Source organism: Petaurus breviceps, unplaced genomic scaffold, assembly GCF_028583685.1.
Source record: "Petaurus breviceps papuanus isolate PSGF00001 unplaced genomic scaffold, PetGlider_PUasm1.0 186, whole genome shotgun sequence".
NCBI classification, from domain to species: Eukaryota; Metazoa; Chordata; class Mammalia; order Diprotodontia; family Petauridae; genus Petaurus; species Petaurus breviceps.
In genome coordinates, this window is record NW_027185798.1 from 33,224,118 (window position 1) to 33,238,945 (window position 14,828).

The 14,828-nt window shown below is 44.1% G+C and overlaps 6 non-coding genes across 6 annotated transcripts; 3 read left to right on the top strand and 3 right to left on the bottom strand.

The window, feature by feature from the left end:
* The first annotated feature begins 7,031 nt into the window (after window positions 1–7,031).
* TRNAG-CCC (transfer RNA glycine (anticodon CCC)) lies at window positions 7,032–7,102 on the top strand. The gene has a single exon. It is a non-coding gene; the product is annotated as a tRNA-Gly (tRNA).
* A 545-nt stretch (window positions 7,103–7,647) lies between these two features.
* On the bottom strand, window positions 7,648–7,719 carry TRNAQ-CUG (transfer RNA glutamine (anticodon CUG)). The gene has a single exon. It is a non-coding gene; the product is annotated as a tRNA-Gln (tRNA).
* Window positions 7,720–8,822: 1,103 nt separating this feature from the next.
* TRNAG-CCC (transfer RNA glycine (anticodon CCC)) lies at window positions 8,823–8,893 on the bottom strand. Its single transcript has one exon. It is a non-coding gene; the product is annotated as a tRNA-Gly (tRNA).
* Window positions 8,894–10,940: 2,047 nt separating this feature from the next.
* On the top strand, window positions 10,941–11,011 carry TRNAG-CCC (transfer RNA glycine (anticodon CCC)). The gene has a single exon. It is a non-coding gene; the product is annotated as a tRNA-Gly (tRNA).
* A 2,565-nt stretch (window positions 11,012–13,576) lies between these two features.
* TRNAQ-CUG (transfer RNA glutamine (anticodon CUG)) lies at window positions 13,577–13,648 on the top strand. Its single transcript has one exon. It is a non-coding gene; the product is annotated as a tRNA-Gln (tRNA).
* Window positions 13,649–14,120: 472 nt separating this feature from the next.
* On the bottom strand, window positions 14,121–14,191 carry TRNAG-CCC (transfer RNA glycine (anticodon CCC)). The gene has a single exon. It is a non-coding gene; the product is annotated as a tRNA-Gly (tRNA).
* Window positions 14,192–14,828: the final 637 nt, after the last annotated feature.

Genomic DNA, 14,828 nt, shown 5'->3' on the forward strand with positions numbered 1-14,828 from the left:
TATGATCCCGTCCCTTTTCAAAATTGGGTGCTTCCAACTTCCCTCCCCCCCCCCCTCCCGCCCTCCCTTCCCTCATCCGCCCTCTCATCCCCTTCCCCCCTACTCTCCTGTAGGGTGAGATACCCTATTTAGTGTGTATTTCATTCCCTCCCTGAGAAAAATTCAATGAGAATAAGGTTGACCCATTCCCTTTTGCCTTCCTATTCTTCCCCTCCATTGTAACCATTTTCCCTTGTCTCTTCTATATGAGATAGCTTACCCCATTCTGTCTCTCCCCATCTCCTGTCATTATATTCCTCTCTCACCTCTTATTTTCACCTCTTAAGTATCATCCCTTCCTATTAAATTGATCCTGTGCCCTCTATCTATGCATACCTGTAAACATATATACACACATTTTCATATATATTCATATGCCTGTATACCCTCCAATATAGACATATATGTACATATATTCCCTTCAACTATTTTCATACTGAGAAAAGTTTCATCAGTTACAATTATCATTTTTCGATGTAGGAATGTAAATAGTTCAACTTTGATAAGTACCTTATGATTTCTTTTCCCTGTTTGCCTTCTCATGCTTCTCTTGCTTCTTGTATCTGGATGTCAAATTTTCTATTCTACTCTGGTTTTTTCATCAAGAATGCTTGAAAGTCCTCTATTCCACTGAATGACCATATTTTCCCCTGAAACATGATACTCAGTTTAGCTGGGTAGGTGATTCTTGGTTTTAATCCCAGCTCCTTTGACCTCCAGAATATCATATTCCAAGCCCTTCAATCCCTCAGTGTAGAAGCTGCCAGATCCTGAGTTATCCTGATTGTGTTTCCACAACATTCAAATTGTTTCTTCCTGACTGCTTGTAATATTCTCTCCTTGATCTGGGAATTTTGGAACCTGAATATAATATTCCTAGGAGTTTTCTTTTTGGGATCTTTTTCAGGAGGTGTTTGGTGGATTCTTTCAACCTCTGTTTTGCCCTCTGGTTCTAAAACATCAGGGCAATTTTCCTTGAGAATTTCTTGGAGTATAATTTCTAGGTTATTTCTTTGATCATGGCTTTCAGGTAGTCCAATAATTTTTAAATTATCTCTCCTGGATCTATTTTCCAGGTCAGTGGTTTTTCCAATGAGATATTTCACATTGCCTTCTATTTTTTCATTTGTTTGGATCTGTTTAATAGTATCTTGATTTCTCATAAAGTCATTAGCTTCCATTTGCTCCAATCGAATTCTGAAGGAATGATTCTCCTTAGTGAGCTTTTGAGATTCTTTTTCCATCTGGCAAATTTGGCTTTTTAAGGCATTCTTCTCCTCATTGCTTTTTTGATCCTCTTTTGCCATTTGAGTTAGTCTATTTTTTAAGGTATGATTTTTCTCAGTCAAGCTGTTGACGTTTGTTTCGTAATTTTCTTGCATCATTCTCATTTCTTGTCCCAATTTTTCCTCCACTTCTTTTATCTGCTTCTTAAGGTCCTCTCAAGAACTTTGAAATTGATTGTGTGACATGGTAGACACTGGTACAGGACTGCTCAGCATGGCATGCCTGAATCAGACAAGGTGCTGTGTTCTATGAGCAAAGCAGAATTGAAACAGCTCAAAGGAAACTTAGAATGCGCAAATCTAGAGATTGCATCCTAAATGTTCACACAGGCTATTTGTGCCGGACCTGTGGTAGAGCATTCCAAGCTCGTATTGGTCTGATCAGCCACAGTCAGACACTTCAAAACTTTAACTTTAGCATAGTGATGTCATTTTGGTCCTCTTCAAGAATGAAGGGCAACAACCATTGTAAATCTGACTCCCAAGCGAGAAGAGGTAATTCTGAGAAATCTAATTTATTAGTATATTCATTACACATATCATATTGATTAATATGAAAATTATAATTTCTTCCACAATATCATATTTATTTTATATATAAAACTTTACTGAATTTATTCTTTAATTGAAATTTTTGCTGAATTCTTTAGGATTTGCTAAACCATCATATCATCTCCAAAAAAGCAGTAATAGAGTTTCCTCTTTAACTATGCTTATTCTTTTGTGTTGTCTTTCTTTTCTTACTGCCTCAGCTCTCATTTCTAGGTCTCTGTTTAAAAGGAAGGCATTTTTGTTATACTGTTAATCTTGTTAGAAAGCTTATCTCTATTACGTACAATGTTTGCTCTCATGCTGGTTCGTTTTTAACAAAAATGGCCATTATATTTTATTTTTAAAAAATTTTTACTTCTCTTGATATAATTTTATGGTTTTGATTATTTTTATAATGAATGTGATATTGTACTTACAGTTTTCCATATGTTGAATTAGCACAACATTGTGGTATAAATCCAATGTGGTTAAAGTACATAATCTTTCTAATTTGTTGTTGTAATCTATCAGAAAAATATTTAATTTCCATCACATTTTTCCCCTGGTCAATCATCCAAGGACAAAGAAATCAAAGAGGATGGCTTCAAGGAAACACATTTCTCATTCACTGAGAGGATAGAATCTGAAGAAAACCTTAGCATCAGATTCTGCTTCAGGCTGGTGATTTAGGGTCTTTGGTAACTCAGGTTAGAAGCTAAGAAAAGGAAATAAAAGTCCTTCTTTTTAACAACTAAATAAAGCCAAGCAAAACAAGGTTACATGTTGGCTGCTTCTAAAAATGCATGTCTCTTTAGCCTCTAGTTCATTGCCTCTCTTCCAAGATGTGGGAAGCAAGGTTCAAGATCAGACTTCTGGAGTCCTGGTTAGGCATTGCATTGGCCATGTTTCTGAAATCTGTGAAACTTGTTTTTCTTTCCATTACTGAAGTCATTGCATAACTTGTTCTCATGATTCTGTTCACTGACTCTGCATCAGTTCCTATAAGTCTTCCCAAGGATTCTCTGAATCCATCCTTTTTGTCATTTCTTCCAGCATAATAATATTCCTTTATATTCATGCAAGCATTTATCCAACCCTTCTGCAATCAAAGGACATACACCTCCCTTGTTTCTAGTTATTCGGTTGTTTGCTTTTGTTTTAAGTGTTTCAATAAATATTTTTGTAAATATTCTTACTCTGAGGTGTATGGTTAGTATCTCTGGGTCAGGCATTCCAAAATACTGTAGGGAGGAAATAGATAAATTCCCAGTTTCAATAATAATGGATCCATGGTTATTAAGTCGTGTCCAGTTCTTTGTGACCATGTGGACCATTCTGTCTATGGGATTTGGGTTGACAAAGATACTCTTGAGGACTAAGGTAAACAGAGATTAAGTGACATGTCCAGGGTCACCCACAGCTAGTGAAGTGTCTGAGGCCAAATTTAAATTCAGGTCTTCCTGAATCCATATCAGGAGTCACCTAATGAATTCATAATTTTGCCTGTCTTCACAGCCGCTGCGTTTTGATTCCTCGAGGAAAAAAAACCAATCAATTAATGGAAGGCAGGTTGTGGAGTGCAAAATTTATAGAAAGAGTCCTCAAACAGTCCTCATCCAGCTTCAGAGGATTTATCTGGTCAATTCAACAATCCTAGGGGGGGAAAAACCTGTACTACTTCTGTGCTGTGCTGGTGATGTTGATAAATAGTACAGCGTCAGGGGCCGGTTAGCTCAGCTGGTTAGAGCGTGGTGCTAAGGTCACGGGTTCGATCCCCGTTCGGGATCCTAATTAGGGACATTAGCAGAACTCCCACTCTCTACTGGACTGAATGAAGCACCGGGAACTCACCTGGGAACATCCTACTGCACAACCCTTTGGAGTCTATGAAACTAGCCAACGAAAGACAAGTGTGAAATGTCAACTACTCAACCTCAGCTAAGCACGACGATAGGCGAATCTTCCTCAACTACCTGTGCCACTCGCCAGCAGCAAGTGGGGCGGGGCCAATGTGGGGGCCCCTCCTCTGCTACACTTAAAAATTCACTTTTTACTTATTCATTTCAGCATCAGTATTTCTTCCTCTTTCTTCCTCAGCCCCTCTACAAAGCCAACCCATTAAACGATCAATAGTCTTTACAGAAGAAAAAAAGAGGAAGGGGGAAAAGCTAGCAAAACTGAGCATTCATTGTGAAAGTCTACAAATACTTGTAACATTCCTCACTAGCGGACCCCCGACACTTCTGCAAAAGAGTGCAGGTCGGGATGCCTTCTTAGATCTCTTCTTTGGGGGCTTGTTCTTTGCAATTCTGCAACAGTCACTGGTGAACATCTTGTGGTTGCTCTTTCCCTGACGTGGTAGTCCGTGTGAATACTGTTTTCTTGACTCTGCTTACTTCACTCTGCATCAGAGTGTGGAAATCATTCCGTGCTTCTCTGTGGATTAGTCGTGGTTTCTTACAGCACCGTCGTAGTCCACGACATTCACGAACCACAATTTGTTTAGCTCTTCCTACCAATCCATAGGCATCTGCGTGTCATTCATAGAAACACAGAAGGTCTTTCTACAGAGAGTAGCCCCTGACTGGTACATCCACGTTTGTTGTCCTCCTTCTACAAAGTGAAGGAAACTAAACGAACAAATGCATTGCATGGCCAGTGGGGAAAATAGGGAGAAATCCTCGACAGCGGAACTAGGGAATGCGCAGAAACTGAATTCTCCTGGTTGCTCAGCCCTGAACACCATCCTCAGGATAAAGTGGCAGGATTGGGAACTCAACAAGGATTTTTCTAGTCCGTCTCCTTTAACGAGAAGCAAAAGCGCTGACTTGAATGGGGCCTTACACCTAGTTAGCTGTCTGCTCAGGGACTGGAGTGGCCCAGAGACGAGTTCCGAGATGCTTCGGGAATGGAGAGGAAGCTCCTCTGAGCAACAAGGAGAGAAGGTGGGGCCTGGACAGACTCGAACCTGCAAAGAACCCCCCCTCCCCAGCATCCTCTAGTCGGTCCATCCTTTGCCTTGCAGGAGCCCCCAGACCAGAGTCCCGGGAAGGCAGCGGCCACCATACTATGGGTCTCTTGTGAGGGTTCTGGAACGAGGTCGAACTATTACTCGCAGAGATTGCCAGAAGCTAAGCGGGACTGGCCTGCTACTAGCTCTATACAGAAGAAGAAGAAGAAGAAGAAGAAGAAGAAGAAGAAGAAGAAGAAGGAAGAGGAGGAGGAGGAGGAGGAGGAGGGGGAAGAAGAGGGAGAGGAAGAGGAAAAAGAAATGTGAGAGTCATACTTTTTATAGCAGCTCTGTCTGTAAGGGCAAAGAACTGGAAAGTAAAGGAGAGCCCACCCACTGGGGAAGGAGGAACAGATTGTGATATCTCATTGGAATGGCATACTAATGTGCTGTGAGTAATGGGAAAAGAAAGTTTCAGAGAAATCACCGAATGTTATAAGACCTTTGATATTTTGCCACCATTGTTTAAGACCCACCTATAAAAGGATGTACCTGTGTCAGGTCAGAGTGGCTCAGGGCTTGGAGCAATCTGACTGTTTCTCTGTCATTTAAGCACTGGATTTTCTTTTTAGCTTATGTGACTGGTTTGGGTCTGTTTTTGTTTCTGACACTCCTTAGTGAACTGCACTCTGTTAGGAACCCCAGTGATGTCTCTGTGATAAAGGACAGGCAGAAAACAACACTCTTTTTTTCCCCCGTTTATCTCTCTAAGTCACTCTCCATCTCTCTGTGTATCTCTCTCGCTGTGTCATTCTGCGTCTGTCTCTGTGTCTCTGTCTCGGTGTCTCTCTGTGTCTATCTTGGTCTCTCTGTCTTTCTGTCTCTGCCATTCTGTGCTTCTCTGCCTCCTCTGTCTCCGACTCCCTCTTCTCCCTGTGTGTCTGTCTCTGTGTCTCTACCTGTGTCTTTGTCTGTCTTTCTGTGTCTCTTTCTCTCTCTGAGTGTCTCTGTGTCTGTGTCTCTTTGCCTATCTCTGTCTCTCTAGCTTTCTGTCTCCGTCACTCTGTCACTCCTTCTCTGTCTCCAACTTTCTTCTCCTAGTCTTTCTTCTCCCTGTGTGCCTCTGTCTCTCTTTGTCTCTCCCTTTCTCTCAGCTTTAAACCATTTCTTAAGTCCTCCTCCACGCCGATTTCCCAGCCACCCTTACTCCCTCTTTGCTCGGTCAGGGCTCGATTACCAGCGCTGGGTTTGAGATAGGTAACAATAGCCCGAATTGTGTGAAAATGTAACTGAGGCTAATGACAAGCTCCAGCGCTCTCTCAGAAGCTTCTGACCCTGGACCCGATTAGCCGCTGGGAAAGTATGTTTAGTAGAATCAGTATGGTGTATTCACTGAGTATCCGTGTTGAATGTCTTGCCAGCATGTCATAGTCTGCATAGAAGTATGCTCGTAAGTGCTCTGGGGAAAAGCTCTAGACTTCTTGACTGTATACTCTTAGGTATGGCTGTACAGCTCTTGGCATCTTCGAATACGTTAGTGGTGAGGTCGTGTATTCCGGGCTCTCAATGGAGCCCACAGTCCAGAATTGTTGAAGTTGTCTTTGCAGAGAATCTTGGTCAATCGTTTTAACGCTTTCCAAAGAGGCGACATGATAACTGCGAACTTGCCAAGTGATCCTGTATCAAGTGCTTGTAAAAGAGTATTGTAATTGACTTGGAAGGAGAAAAGACTTTTACGCATCCGGTCCTAGTTCCGTTAAAAGTGACGGTTTCCTGAGTCCTGTAGCTTATGCTCTCCCTTGTCCTATGGTTGATTATTCTGAAGTAAAGGCATGTAAAGGCAAGAAAGAAAATGGAAGTGAAAGTCAGGAGAGGACTGAGAGCTAGAGCTGTCTATGTAGGAGTGACCCAAAGGAGGTCGAGCCCTTCAGGGGCCTGAAGTGTGTGGGGGCAAGTGTGAAGAAGGGCAAGGGTGGGCTGGGAGGTTCGTGGGCCTGGAGCTGTGTGTTAGGGATGTCGGGGACTTAGGGACGATTTGGTACAAGTTGGTGAAATTTCCATTCAGGAACGTGAAACCTCTGAAAGATGAATGGATTTTAGAAAGAGCTGGGAATTCCTTTAGAATGAAGCCTTAACCCCTCTACCCTCCCCTCCCCCCCAAAAAAGCATAAAGAAACAAAACAAGATTGTGTAAAAGTAAGTGATAGAAGCGGACCCTGGCGTGGGCATTGGTGGTTCAGTGGTAGAATTCTCGCCTCCCACGCGGGAGACCCGGGTTCGATTCCCGGCCAATGCACTTCAATTTTGGAAGAAAGGCTTCCTCTCCTCCTTCATGTAGTTTCTCGCCGAGCCTCGTGGTATTTCCGAAGCAGCAGTCCACAAACTCTTCTTGCCGATTGCCAAGCTACTTTGAGTGCTTGAACGCCTACTGCACCAGTCTTGTGTTTGTATGCCGCTCTTCCTATTCTCAGTACTTATTTAGCACCGAGCCTAGAACATAGTTGGAACTAATAAATGACAGCTGACTGACTACTATACCGACTCACTACTAGACTGACTCTTTGTCGGGAGAGATAAGACAACCCCCATTCGCACCGACCCTTGGAAGGTGAAAGAAGTTCAGAAATCCGGGCAAAGGATCAGTTCAGCCCACACATCATTTCCCCAATGACACATACCAAATCATGAATCTTTTCCAGTTTTCTCTTTCCTAGGCTTAAGCTACAACCTAACCCCAATAAAAGTAGATTAAGAGATAAGTGGGATGGAGATAGTTCGTCCTTCACTTTGGACCTAGACTACGTGGGAATCCAGAAGGACATGCAGAAAGTTTGAAAAGTAAGGTCCCACCGAGATTTGAACTCGGATCGCTGGATTCAGAGTCCAGAGTGCTAACCATTACACCATGGAACCACTTTGAGATTGTTTCTCTTTCGCGCCTTTTCACTAAGATTTGCAGCATTTTTTACCTGCCACATCAATCGTGAATTTCTTTTTCTCAAGAAATTCTACCTTGTGCAAGAAAACGGACAACGTCCACACCTGCGAAGACACCACCTGTTGCTTTCGTTGGTAGGTGATCAACTCTTTTTTTTTTTTACTCTCTGCGTGCGTCTCTGTCTCTCTCGGTCCTTCTTGCTTCTGTGTCTGCGTCGGTGAGCCTGTTTCTGTCTATTCTCCTCCCTCTCCTTCTCCCCTCCCCCTTTCATTCTTTACAGTAGTTTCTGTACGGTACTGCTTATCCCATTAGCCAAAGACCCTGGGTTCGAAAGAGAGAGGAAATATTGTTCGCTCCCCTCCTCCCCCTAGTCCCTCTCTCCGTCCGCGCTTGTCCATAGCTCTGGAGTGTCCAGCAGAGTTCCCTTGCATCGCAGTCGGTCTGTACTCCAGTCGCAATACAGAAGCCGAGGTCTTCGGTAGACTAGAGATGTGAAGCGCACTACAGGACGAGGTCCCTGTGCTGAGGACTGCAGCTTCCCAGATCCTCACATCACTCTTCCTCTACTCCTGCTACGGAAAGACACTCTTCCAGCCGGCCGGCTCAGCCTGCCTGCAGATCTAAGTAAGCGTCTTGAGGATACTGCCCTCTGGTGTGGCGTCCTTGGTTTCCAACTTAGGACTTTGCCCAGTACATCGTAGGGTCTTACTACATGTCCTTTGGATTACCTTGTGTCCCTGGGGTGAAGAGAACAAGAAATGTGTGTGCGTGTGTGCGCGCGCGAGTATGTGTTTTCGCGTGCTTGGGCGCTTTGTGAATTGAACTGATTCTTTGTCCCTATTTCTTGGGCTTCCGCCCCACCCTAATCTTCCACCCGCTTCCTGCTTCTTCATAGTGTCAGGCAAGTGCAGTCGAGTTCGGATCCTGTAGCTCCTAAAACTGAAGTAGGTTCTCATTTAAACCTTGACTGAACGGATGAATCCAAGAGAGAGCATGATAACTGCTCGGAAACACTTGCGTTGTACAGAGAACTTAAGAATCCAAAAGGAAAAGTTCTTGTGCTAAGAGTGAACGAACCTGCATTGGCCGGGAATCGAACCCGGGTCTCCCGCGTGGGAGGCGAGAATTCTACCACTGAACCACCAATGCCCCCGAGTCGTCACCTTTACTCCATCGACTTCTCTTGCTTTATTTTTGGGGACACTGCACAATGAAACAAGCAGATTATTACAGTTACCTTAATTTGCTAGACCTTGGGTCCTTGATCTCCACAATTGCAGCATCGGTCACACCGGCAAACTTCTAAGATCCTTTACGCCTCGAAACCTATGTGCCTTTCAGTCTCTCTCCGCTTAGCTTTCTTTTTTCTTACTCGGAGACTGTGTATTACACACACACACACACACACACACACACACACACACACACACACAGAAATGCCATGCTCTTACCTCTCATGAGCTTCGATTACATTTTCACACAAGGTCTATTTTCAAGGAGAAAGCAAAGGTCAATCACTTCACATATATATCTAAATAGTTTATATGTGTATGTCTGTACATATATGTCTATGCAAACATATACATGGATATGTGTGTATATCTCATTATCTCTAGCTTCCTTGGTGAAGTGTTTCATCTTTGCTTTCCCCTTGAAGTCTGATGTTCACACACGAGGCCTAATATATATTTATGTGTATACATGCATTTATATACCTGTGTAATATGTGTATGCATACATGCACCCGTGTAGTAAGGAGTCATTTGCCTGGAGGTGGTAGTTAAGTCAATGGGAGCTGATGAGATGATAGAAAGAAGATGTTGAAGGACCACTAGATCTATAATCCAAAGAGATCGAAATAAGAGGAAATTCAGGGCTCAGTGCACAAAAGTAGTTGCAGTACTTTTTTGTAGTGACAAAAACCATTAAAGTAAGGGAGATGTCCACCAACTGAGGAATGGTTGAACAAACTGTAATATGTAAATGGAATGAAATCCACCATGAAAAGTGATGTGTAGGCTTATTTCAGAATATCCTGGGAAGGTTTGTATGGACTGAGGTAGAGTGAAGTGAGAACTAAGACAACAGTTTATGCGTTAACAATATTCTAAAGACAAACATAAGGAAAGATTGAATATTTCTCTTCATTGCAATGATCACCAATAATTCCAGAGGAATAAGGACAATTTGTGCTGCCCATCCCCTGACAGGGAAGCCATGAATCCAAGATGTACAAATAGACATACATTTTTGGACTTGGACAATGAGGAAATTTGCATATCAGTTATAATGGTTTTCTTCTTTTAAAATGTGGGGAGGGCTTGGAAGGAAGAGAAGCATGTGTGTCAATTATTTTATTTTATTTTTTTACAAAAAGAAAGAAAATATAGAAAAAGAAGACAAGAGGGTCCATGACAGAGTTTTGAGGTACAACGTCATTTAAAGTGTGATATGTGAATGAAGAACAGCTAGAGAAGACTGAGAAGACATAAACAGACAGGTAGGAAGAGAAACAAAACAATTGTGTCAGAAAAAAAAAAAAACAGGTAGGAGAAAGTGACCAGGAGGAGACAGTGGTCAACAGTATCAGGATTCAGGGAGGTCAAGAAGAATAGAACTAAGAAAAGTCCATTGCTCTTGTAAATTATGCATTTGTGTTGCTCATGAAGGTTATGTATAGGCTCACAATGGTCTAACTACATGTGGCTTGGAAAAGGAATGAATAGTGAGATATTTCCAGAATATCCTCTGCTAGGTCCTCTCCAAGGGAGAGTCTGATTGCTCAAAGCAAGAGATTGGAGCCACACAATCTCTCTTCAGAGAAGGGATACTGGGCTAAAATCATACCCATATCTGAGTAACATCTGAGTGAAATATATTTCTGAACCCCGGGTGGGGGAGGGATGTGGGTGTGTGCTCCCTCACCTCTCCGTCCTTGTGATACAACAGTCTCTGAGGACTGAAGCATGGGCAAGAGCAAAGAAAGCTAAAGGGAGAGAGAATGAGAGGCTCATAGTTTTCGAGGCTTCAAGAACTTTAGAAGTTTGCTGATACTATTGGTAGTGCAAGTGTGGAGATCAGGGATCCAAGGCCTAGCAGACTTAGGTGACTTTGTAATGATCTTGTTTCATTGTACGCAGTACACCCAAAGATAAAGAAAGAGAAGTACAGGGAGGAAAAAAATGCTGGCATGGGGGCATTGGTGGTTCAGTGGTAGAATTCTCGCCTCCCACGCGGGAGACCCGGGTTCGATTCCCGGCCAATGCAGGTGTTCTTTAGGGGTTCTTCCAGTCTCCTGTTTCTTTTTATATTAAGTGGTTCTTTGAACTGTGTTGGAACGGTAATTACAAGTAACTCAGGTCCAGTCGGAATAGATACTCAACTGAAGTTCTTTCTTGTAACAATAGGCGTAAATGCCTAAGACCAAGATTGGGCAAGACCTCTCAGATCTGTCTGCACTTAACATTGATGGGGTACGGGTCCAAGCTGAGACCTTAGTCCCTGACCCCAAAAGCCCATTTGTCTACGGCCCCGGAAAACCCCCCCTTAAACTTTACTTGAATTTCCCTACAGGATCTGGCGTTCTCCTGAGGCTATAAGCCTTTCACTATCACTCAGCCCAATTCTCAGTTACCTTTAACCTATTTTAGCCCTCCCTCCGTCTGTTATCTCCAGATAGACTTCGGCTACTTCCCACCCTAGATCCAAACTTATCTCCCGACCTCTAGTCACCCCAGCCATTGGCCACTCCCATCAGGGTCCTCCCTAGAGCCCTCCTCCAGTCACCCCAGACTTCTTGGCCAACTCTAGATCCCTCCCACAGTCTTTCTTTATATAAGATCCATCTTGTTTCCATGAAAGTGCTCGGATTCCTTAAGAGTCTATCCAATATGGAGAATTTTTAATAAACTTTGTTTTTCTTTGGCTATAAAAGGTTTTAGTCGAATTCATTCGGGCAGGAACCGAGTGTCTCTATTCCGGGGCCCCAATACCATATGTACCAGAACGTCTCTTAAGGCTGTCGGCAAAGCCTAGTCAACGCTTCCGCTTTCCCCCACCCCCAAGATTTGCTCATGAGGATAGCAAGCCACAGACTATATGTCAGTCTAGGGTACGGGATCACCCCGACTACTAGCAAAGCTGGATCGTGGCAGAATCTGGCTTGCCTTTCTGCCCTGCTAGAGAGTCAGCTTCGGTGACCCAGCTGGATGGTCTGCCATAGCCCCGGCTGGCTGACAGGTAAACAAAACCATAGGTTTTTCGCTCAGTTTTTAAAAGTGTAGGCGGGGAAGGGGGGGGAAGAGTTTTATCCGACCCGTGTACACTCAGGGTAAATAAAAACTTATCTAAACAAAACTTACGCCTAGGAGGGTATAGATTTAACACCTCCCTGATGCCAAGGTCCTCTTTCTTAAAGAACAAAGGACGAACAATAAGCCAAATAGTGCCTCCACCCCAAGGAGTGGAAGAGGGGGAAAGCAGGAGAGTCCTTCACATCGGACCGAATATGGAGAACCATATTTGTCTGCCGGTGCATGGAGAAAAGGAATTTCCTAGAAATTAAACCTAAGAAGTTCCCAGTGAATGAAACTGAGCCGCTGGAGTCAAGCCTAGGGTCCAGAATGCCTACCCGTACATCATCGAACCTTCTAAAGTAATACTATCTTTCACGAGCTTTCGCCGACAGCATGTACATTCCACTTTAATATGGAGGACGATTTCCTCAAATAGCTCTACTTTGTTCAAGAGCAAATTACAGGACCTTCAATTACGCAGACACTGGCTGCACTGAGCACTGATCCTCTCTGTCGCTGTCTTTCTCTCCCCTTCCCTCCGTTCTTTCCTTCTTCCTTCCCTCTTTCAGCTTCTTTCTTGGTCTCAGTCTCTCTGCCTCTGTCCCTCTATTTTCCCTATTTCTATCCCTCCCCCTCCCTTCATTTCCAGTGGAGTGAAGAACTGGAATTTCCGGAGAATCCTGATCCCTCCTAGACAGCACGAGCGCAAAAGTGCTCTTTCTCCTTCTCTCCCTCGCCCCGCCTCATTAGCCCAACTCTGATTAAGACAGGACCTGTGATTGAGGAGAAGGAACCAGGCCATTCTAGGAAGTAAGGTGGTAATGGAGTTTCCCGACCTGGGGCTCTGAGGGGTAAAGGTATTAACCTGTACCCTCTAGTCCAAGCTAAGCAGGTTTCTCCACAAGACTGTTGATCCTGACAAATTCCGTGTGCTCCTTCTGTAGCTGGATTCGAGGATGGGTGATTTGAGGAGCTGAAAAGTTGCGGTCCTAAGAGCAAGAACCTTTCACAGTAATGCCCATCACTTGTGTGTCTACTGAAGGTCTAGACATCTTTATTTCGAATAGGGTACCTGCTGAGATGCAAGGAAACCTTGCTGGGCTCTCAGCGACTATGGACAGTTCTGTGAAACGGGCCCCTTCCTCTTCCAACAGTCCATGGAGAGCATACTAGGGGGCGTGGATGGGAGGTGGGGGGCCAATGATTTCTGTTTGATTTCGAACCTAGGATCTTTGGTGTAAGGCGATCTGATACAGTACCCTATGGAAAATACCGCAAAGAATAAAAACGGGAGGGTGGTAGACAGAGACAGAGACAGAGACAAAGACGGAAAGAATCCGAGACAGAGACGGACAGAGGTGCACACACAGTCAGACAGGTGATCAATGGAAGCAATAGGTGGTGTCTTCGCAGGTGTGGACGTAGTCCGTTTTCTTGCACAAGGTAGAATTTCCTGAGAAAAAGATTCGCGATTGATGTGGCAAGTAAATGCTGCAAATCTTGCTGAAAAGGCGCGAAAGAGAGAAGCCTCCAAGTTGGTTCCATGGTGTAATGGTTAGCACTCTGGACTCTGAATCCAGCGATCCGAGTTCAAATCTCGGTGGGACCTCGCTTTTCTACTTTCTGGATTCCCGCTTAATCTATGCCCAAAGTGAGGGACTGACTATCCCCACCCCATTTTCTGAACTTCTTTCACCTTCCAGGGTCGGTGCGAATGGAGGCTGTCTTATCTCTCCCAACAGAGTCAGTAAAGTAGTGAGTTAGTATAGTAGTAGGTCAACTCTCATTTATTAAGCTCCACTGGGTGCTACGCTCTGTACTAAGTAAGCCCCGAGGATAAGACCTGCACACAAACAAAAGACCATGGCGCAGTAGGTGTTCAAAGGAGATCTATTGAATGGAAGCTGAAGCACACAGCTTGGCAATCAGCGAGAAGAATACGGAGACTACAAAGAAAGAGAGCTGTGAGGATTGTGTGAGCCGGCGGCCTTGGAGATGCCAAGAGGCTTGAGCTGGGGAGAAGCTACAGGGTACAAGAAGGGTTTTTGGTAATGGCAGGAAGTGGACACCTGAAGCAAAAATGCATTGGCCGGGAATCGAACCCGGGTCTCCCGCGTGGGAGGCGAGAATTCTACCACTGAACCACCAATGCCCACACAAGTGTCTACTTCTATCACTTACTTTTACACGATCTTGTTGGGAGGGTCTTTTCATTCTAAAGAAACTCCCAGTTCTTTCTAAAGTCCATTCATGTTTCGAGATTTCACGTTCCTGAATGGAAATTTCACCAACTTGTACCAAATCGTCCCTAAGTCCCCGATGTCCCTAACACACAGCTCTAGGCCCACGAACCTCCCAGCCCGCCCTTGCCCTTCTCCACACTTGCCCCCACACACTTCAGGCCCCTGCAGGGCTCGACCTCCTTTGGGTCACTCCTACATAGACAGCTCTAGCTCTCAGTCCTCTCCTGACCTTCACTTCCATTTTCTTTCCTGCCTTTACATGCCTTTACTTCAGAATAATCAACCATAGGACAAGGGAGAGCATAAGCTACAGGACTCAGGAAACCGTCACTTTTAACGGAACTAGGACCGGATGCGTAAAAGTCTTTTCTCCTTCCAAGTCAATTACAATGCTCTTTTTACAACCACTTGATTCAGGATCACTTGGCAAGTTCGCAGTTATCACGTCTCCTCTTTGGAAAGGGTTAAAAGGACTGACCAAGATTCTCTGCAAAGACAACGTCAATAGTTCTGGACTGAGGGCTCCATTGAGAGCCCGGAATACAC